General features: G+C 40.9%; 1 pseudogene; it reads right to left on the bottom strand.

Moving 5' to 3' along the window:
- Positions 1-1103: 1103 nt before the first annotated feature.
- LOC103252979 overlaps positions 1104-8161 on the bottom strand; it is a 10100-nt pseudogene continuing 3042 nt past the window's right edge.

Raw genomic sequence — 8161 nt, 5'->3', positions numbered from 1 at the left:
GGGTCAAAGGCAGCTAGAATATAGGGAAATTGGAGAAAGAAGCTATTGTATTAATCTCTATATAGCATCATTTGTTAAGGATATGTTTCTGTCATATAGCCTCACAAGGAATTTCTGTGAATGCCTATGAAGAAAGGAAATTCTCTGAATTCCTGTGATAGAGTTCACTAAGTCCCATTTCATTTTCTTCTTCTTGGGGATACAGAAATACTGCATTTCCCAGCTTCCCTTGGAATTCATGTGACTATTTCTGGACATCTGGGAGAGTGAGCAAGGTGTGTCACTTCTACCCTGAAGCATAAAAGAGTGGGTGTGGGCTGATTGCTTTTATTCTCTTTACTCCCTTTTGCAGAAACCTAGAAGCCATGTGCTCTGAATGTTAATGTACAACATGGAGCAGGCACCTGGGACTTTGAGAACAAATATCTGCACCCTCCTCTCCAGTGTGCGAAAGACAAAGCTAGGTAATAAAGGAAGGTTTTTAAAGGAGTCTTGCTTTAGTGTAATTATCTATTTCACCATGGTCAAGAGATGCAAGTAAAAATTTGGATTATTCTGAAACTGCCTTTTGGCTATTGAATTCTACTTCTTTAATACATCATTACTCAGAGTCTAAACACCACAGCTCCAGTTTTATAAGTGTTACCAAAATAAAATATAATTGTTGAAATGGGGGTATGGATAAGTGCCCTGCAAGTATGAAGGAAAAAGAGGCCAAGCCTGGCAAATCTAGTTGAATGCTTGCACTCCTAATAAGACCAAGGCTTGCTTAGATCCTTTTTTCAGTTTCTCCTTCTCTATCCATCCCTCCCCACCAACCACACACACACACACACACACACACACACACACACACACACAGGCAAAGCAAAAACACTTGTTTGGAGGGGGAAAGAAGACAACAGCGGTAATTACCCACTACATTATTTATTTGGACAAAAAAACCACATGCTAATTAGCATGGTCATGATACTCCCAGAATAAAAGCAATGAAACATTGAAGTTTGTTTGAACTCAATACTGAATAGAAAGAAACTAGGGAACCTGATCAGATAAATGTGCATTCACAGAGGACAAGACTTAAGAACAGAACATCCCCCTACCTGAGCTGCAGAGCTAGGACTGGAGGCATGATCTTTGTTCTTATCCTGCCGATGAGGGTTGGAAACACCCACCAGCTCCACCACAGTGATGTGTCAAAGATCCAGGCCACACTGTGCTTGCTGAGAAAAAGAAAACCCAACAGGGAGGTGTGAGCTTGGTTAAAGAAAGAGACATACATGTCAAGATACAAGCTAACAGAAGCAGTACTGGCCTGTCTTTGGAAGTTTATTTGCCCACACTGAACTGTCCAGAAAACAGTTGAGAAATTGGGGTTAAATTAGTGGTTATAAAACTTAAATAACTTCCTAGAAGAATCATGCAGAAATGGCTTGGCAACAAGATTTTGAAAACCTAAGCATAATGAAAGTCTATGTATTTTCAGACAGGGTGAGACTTTGCATGAGTCAAATTTCCTAAAAAGTGTCCAAGACCACCCCAGAGGATTATAACTTTGTCTTTGCAAGGAGAGAAGAATACACTATTTCCAGAGTTTCCTTCCCTGCCCTATTTTCACACTCCATGTCCCCCTGCCCTAAGACCCCCACCCCAAGCCCAGGAGAAAGAAGGATATGAACAAGGTTCCAGTTCTCTAAGCTGGTCCTTGGCAAGAGCCTCCAGAATGTTTTCCAGTCAACCATGTGCCATGAGGACTCATCAAGAGCAGCAGTGGCGATAAGGAAACAGAAAATTACCATAAGACAAATAAGATAAATCTGGAAAATGGGAAATCTAAATGGGAAAAGAAATTTTGAACCCCTGTATTATGAGAACACCTAATGTTTTTAACCACATTTCCACTGAAAACATCCCTATATGGTAGGGAAAAAAAAGTTCAAAAAGGTAGAAATAGACTTTTCTATTACTCTAATGGAAACACCTAAGTTAATCAAACTTTACCTTGAAGGTTCTGGTTAAAATACAAATGTTGCAAGAAGGAGGTCACATATAAACATGTTACTACAAAATATCTTATCCAACTAGTTTATTGATAAGTTAGCAAGTATCTGAAGAGATGGGATAGACTACAACAGGGATGACATTTTTTCTCTGTAAAGGGGCAGACAGTCAAATTTTAGGCTTCACAAGTCTGGATGGCCTCTGTTCTAACTTCTCAACTCTACCACTGTAGTGAAAAAGCAGCTATTCAATGCACGAACAAATGAGTGTGGCTATCTCCAATAAAAGTTAACTTACAAAAACTGGCCATGGGCCAAAATTGGCCCACAGGCCATAGTTTGCTGATAGAAAGGAAAATCAAGTTGTTTAGCTTATTCATTTTTCTATAAAATAAGAAAAGATGAGGAAATGCACAATCATGTAATATAAGCTGTAATGCTACCTTCCCACAAAACAGGGAGATGTAAGCTTGTGTTTTCTAAAGAGCAAGTCCCTAGTTTGGACAAGGAGATACAAGGGGAGGTAAAAATGACTGGGACTGGGGGTAAAGATGTAATAAATTTGGTTCCTATCAAAAGAGCCCACAAAAATTTTATATGGCTCTTCAGAGTACATGGGCAGTCCGTCAAGTACATGGGAAAAGTGAGAAGACTTATTGGTATTCATTGTATTAATGCTGACATGAGAAGTAAATTGTAGTCTTTGATTAAGCCAAGATTGTTCTAAGCACTTAGTTCTATTCACTGTAATAAATGAATGGAATATTCTCAAAACGTATGTGCAGTACCATGTCCCTGACACAGCACACATCCAGACTCTTCAGTATTCAGTCAAATTGACCACTCTTTTTGTATAGAAGCTTCAGAACAAACACAAGCAACTTCTAGTTTGGTCCCTACAGTTTCTATTCAACCAACACCCCACTGAAGATGCTGGTTGCCTCATTTAGTAGCTGTGAAATTTACACAGCTGAGAAGGGCACATTTCCTAGAAAAAGTTCTCCTGAACCTTTAGAGTGCTTAGGCGTCTCCTGGGGACTCTTGCTTAAAATGTAGATCTGGGAAGGGGGCCTGAGAATTAGCATGTCTTCAAGTTTTCAGGCGATACAGATGCTGCTGGTTTATGGATCACACTTTGAGAACCACTGTTCTAAAAAATAATCGTCAGTCTCTGAGAGTTGGGGAAATTCCCTGGGAAAGGATGTGAGGCCTAAGGCACCTGGACTTCCCTCATACTTTGGACCACCTTTTGGGCAGACAACTGATTGATCTCCTCCAGCCCAGGCATATCCTGGACAGGTTCAGCAATGAGAACTCTTTTGTGGCTAGACTCATTCAGCATGTCAATTAGACTTATTAGTAAAGACAAACAAACCTTGTTAGTTGGAAAACGATTGGGTTCACTCTAGAGAGTCAATGTTAATCAGCTTATGCCTCAGAACCATAAATGAATGGTAGTAGCTCTAAAGTGCCAGTTCCTGAAACTCAGTAAACTGATTACACCCTGAATCTGGCCTTCCCTTTAAGTGAAATGGCTGGGCCCTGGCTGTAAGAGGTCTTCCTCCCATCTTGGCCCTGCCTTGAGGACTCACCTGCAGCATTCCCAGCTGCAGCCAGTAGAGGAGGTTTAGGGCTGTGGGTGTGGACACAATGACAAGTCTCCTTTTCTCATAAAACTGATCCAGAAGTGCAGCTGCTGTTCTGACGCCCACATTGACATTCATGGCTGTAATTAAAAATGGTCACATGGGTCAGAAACCCTCTACTTGTTCTGGCGCAACATAGCCTGTGATGACACACAGAACCATATGTTGTAAGAAGTAGACCCTGAGGTAAGTATTCCAATATAAGTCATTTATTTGGGAGGTGGTCCCAAGAAACACCGGTAGAGGAGTGGAGAAGTGTATTGGTTTCCTTTTGCTGCTGTAACAAATCACCATAATCATAGTGACTTAGAACACAAATGTATTCTCTTTAGTACTGGAGGTCAGAAGTCCAAAATAGGTTTCACAGAACTAAAACCAAGGTGTTGGCAGGTTTGTGTTCCCTGTAGAGATTCTAGGGTAGAATCTGTTTCCTTGTCTTTTTCAGTATCTAGGGGCCACCTTCATTCCTTGGCTAGTGACTCTTTCATCTTCAAAGACAGCAGGTAGCATCTTCAAATCTCTCTTCTCTCTAACCTCTCCTTGCATCCTCTCTCTCTGACTCTGACAGCAGTTCTGACTCCCTTATGTGAGGACCTTGGGGATTATATTGAGCCCATTGGATAATCCCAGATACTCTCCCCATCTCAAAATCCTTAGCTTAATTATATCTGCAAAGTCCATTTTGCCGTGTAAAGTAATACATTCACAGGTTCTAGAGGTTAGCATTTGGGTATCCTTAGGGGGGCATTATTCTGCTCATATCAGGAAGTGAAACAGTGAAGGAAAGAAAGCAAGAGTGGGTTTTCAGGCAAGCTGCTGCTGTAGGCATCTGGAGCTCATTCCCACTGGGGAACTTTGAGAGATGGCATATACATGCCTCAGAGTTATCCCACTTGAAGGAACTAGAGTATTTATAAGACAAATGCTCCATCATTGATTGAAAGTTGCCTCTGTGGCACTAACTATCACTTCCAGCCAGCTCTGCATATGGGCTGACAATGCTTTCATAGCCATAAACAATGCTCTCAGAGACACTAAGACAGACCCATGTAATTAGCCTTCTGAACATAAATGAAAATTTCAAGAAAAAAAAGAAAATTTCAAAGGTATATGGGCCAAGCACTATAGTATCTGCTAAGGAAAGGGGTGCAGGGAAGCAGAACGGTAAGAATGGGCAATGGACAGGCTGGCTTTGGAATGGCTGAGATTCTCTGAAGTCTGCCTCCTTGGCGCAGAAGGCACAGGGTCATGTGAGGCACAGAGGGCCACAGAGCAAGCAACACACCCATGGAGGACATGGGACAAGAAAGTTTTATAATAGGTCTGCCATTTAGTAAAATAAAGTACAACCATTTCAGCTGCTCAAGGTCAATGAAAGATGTTTAATAGATAAATAAGCAAACAGGCCTGGCCCTGGTGAAGAAATGAGAAAAACTAGGAAATTCCATGTATGGTTTATAATCTTGGTGTTTATATTTCAAACTTAGGATTTGCACTAAATTATTTGTTCATTCACACATTCATTCATTGAGCCCACATACACTGAGTATGTGCCATGTTCTAAGTGCTATGTCAAGCACTGAGATGCTTCACTGAGTGATACAAAGTGCCTGCCCCAGGGGCTCAGAATCTAGGATAGTTTTGATTAATAAAAATGCAATGGAAGTCACTATGTAATTTTACAATTTGTAGTAGCCTTAACAAAAAAGTACAAAAAAAAGGTAAAAATGACTTTATCATATGTTTTATTTAACCCAATATATCCAAAATATTTCATTTCAACATGTGATCAATATTAAAAATTGAGACACTTTATATTTTTTGTACTAAGATTTTGAAATTGGTGTATATTTTACAATTACAAAACATCAGACTAACCTAATTTCAAGAGCTCAACAGCAATGCATGGCTAATGGCTACCATATAGGACCATGCAGGCCTAGAACCTTGTTAGATACTACTACACTTTAATGCCAGATTTGTGGGCATGAAATTCTTAGATGGATGTCTGTGATGGATATATTCTTTCTAGTTCAATATATGAAAGTGAAGACCTCAGGCATTTACCTAATAGTATGTCTCTCTGTCTCTCTCTCTCTGTCTCTCTCTCTCTCTCTCTCTCTCTCTCTCTCTCTCTCCATTGCCCCCCCACCCCATCCACCCAACCTTTAACTCTGAAAGGCTAGAACTGAAGGAAAAGAACAAAGATGAAAAGGTACTAAGAAATTAGAAAAAAAGAGAAGTCTACAAACAAGAGGTATGTCCAGAATTTTCTGGCTAGTCTAAATTTCACACTATTACCACTTCCCAGTCCAACTTTTGTTCATCAGTTATAAGAGCTGTCAGGCATTGCTCTATTACACTGTTCCACAAATGACCAGATTTAATCCTTACACAAATCAAGAGGTGAATGAGATACTAGTTTCCTCATTTTACATAGGAGGAAAGAATCCAAATACCCAAGGTCTACATGACTTTCAAGTCAGTGCTGCAAAGTTGGCATTATATGGTCTATACAATGTAATATACAGTACATGGTGTATACCATATTTGGTGGTATAGTGGCTTTGTAAATAAGAACCTTATACTTGTAGAAGGGAAGGACAAGGATGACTACAGCAGACTTTGCTGATTCATAATGTCACCAAAGGCTGACCCTAGGTTCTTAACTTAAGCTTCTTCCTTAGAGGACATGAAGGGGAAATCAGAAGACAAGCAGAGGCAAAGAAAGGCAGGCAAGTTGAGCTGCAGCAGGGATCTGGGGACTATGTTCACCCACTTGGTGAACACAGATGGCAATAAACTTTTCAAGGTTCACAAAATGAAACCTTCTCTTCCTGTACTGGAATGAACAACCAAGGAGTCTTCAGGTTTTGCTGCTGGCTGGAAGAGGGCTGTGTACATACCTGCACATGTGGGTTCCATGCCAGACCAAGCCAGGTTGGACTGACATACTCGGGCAGGACTACCCTGGAGCTCATAGCCACCAATGCAGGAGAACTCACAGGTGGCTCCATAATTATCACCATCACTGGAGCATTTCATATAACCATTCTCTGGGGCATTGAGTTTACCACAGCATTTGACTGTAGGGACACAAGTCCAGAGGGGTCTCAGTGCTGAGCTTTCTTCCATATAGCAGGGAAAGTGAAGACGCAGAGGGACCAGTTTTGCAATCGGGCTTCTACATTAGCACATGAAATAAGTGAGGGGGCAAGGATGACTATTTGGTCAATGGATGGGCCTTGGAATGGTCACCTTCCATACCAATGACACTACTGAAATCAACTGGTTTAGCCCCTTGTGTTATAGATGAAGTTGAGCCCCAAGGAGTAATGATGGTTAGAAATTTGCTGCCCAAACCATGAGGCAAAAAATAATCCTTAAAAACAGTTTTTGTTGTAGTTGTTGTTTTCAGGTAGACCAAAGGTTCTAGAACACCAAGAACCGGGTGGCCAAAACTAAGGGGTGCCTTAACAGTCTAATTATAGAAGGTCTTGCAAGATTTGGCTTGTTCTCCAAGCTCAGTGATGAAAAAAATATCAAATAATATTCTGCTGGGACAGCCAACTATGGGCTCCTGTGAGACCAGTCCCATGGAACTCCTTAAATAATCTGCCAGCACTGAATCTTACGCAGGTGTGTATCATGAAATTCAGGCATTAAGATGGGATACTTCCCCAAACCTCCTTAGAGGCTAATTTAAAGCCGGCAGGTCTCCCTGCCACAGTGGGCACTCAGGGAGTTCTGGCTTGAGGGCCTGCTTCCCTTAGCTATTCTAAAGAGGAGAAAAAAACCAATAAGCAGTACACTCTTACCTCTTACTTTAACTCAAAATTTGCAAGTGCCTTTGTTCTCAGCTCTGTCATAAACTGTGTACTGAATCTTATGGTCTCCTTCTGGAAAAATTGAGCCTGGGGGAAGGCCTTTTAGAATAACACTTAAAGAAAGAGGAGGGAAAACAGAAATACCAAATATGATCATTATGGACCTAACAAGCAGTTGTTGAACCCCTACTCTGCATAGGATGCAGGGATATTGAAGGGTAGCCACTAGCCTGTTTGACCAGAAAACAGGACTTCTTGAAGAAAGAATCCTCTGAGTTTTACTCTGTTTTAGAACAGTTTGAGACCAGAAAATGTAAGACCCCCAACTACTGGTAAGCTTAGACTTTTTTTCTTACTTGAGGATAGACTGGGGGGCAGGGAGGAAAGCTGAGAAGCCAAAGCCCATGTCTTCTTCCAGTACCCTTTTTTCAAGGAGGACAACCAGATTTTCTGGAGGAAAAACATTTGAGAATTTAGTCCAAACAGACATTGGCAATTTTGGCCTGTAGGGGGTGCTAAGACTTTCTCTGCTTTTTAAATCAACCTCAGTGGAGATCTTTCCTGAGCAAAAGGCAAACTAGCAAACTCTCTCATTCTTTGGTTATCCTAATAATATAATAATAACAATAATTGCTCTTTGTGCTTACATAGATCCTTACATATGTAAGGGCATAGTTTTAGGCATTTT

Source organism: Carlito syrichta, unplaced genomic scaffold (assembly GCF_000164805.1).
Source record: "Carlito syrichta isolate Samal-C Ts95f unplaced genomic scaffold, Tarsius_syrichta-2.0.1 Scaffold187729, whole genome shotgun sequence".
NCBI classification, from domain to species: domain Eukaryota; kingdom Metazoa; phylum Chordata; class Mammalia; order Primates; family Tarsiidae; genus Carlito; species Carlito syrichta.
The sequence above is the reverse complement of the archived record's forward strand: the minus strand, read 5'-3'. Positions and strand labels throughout refer to the sequence as shown.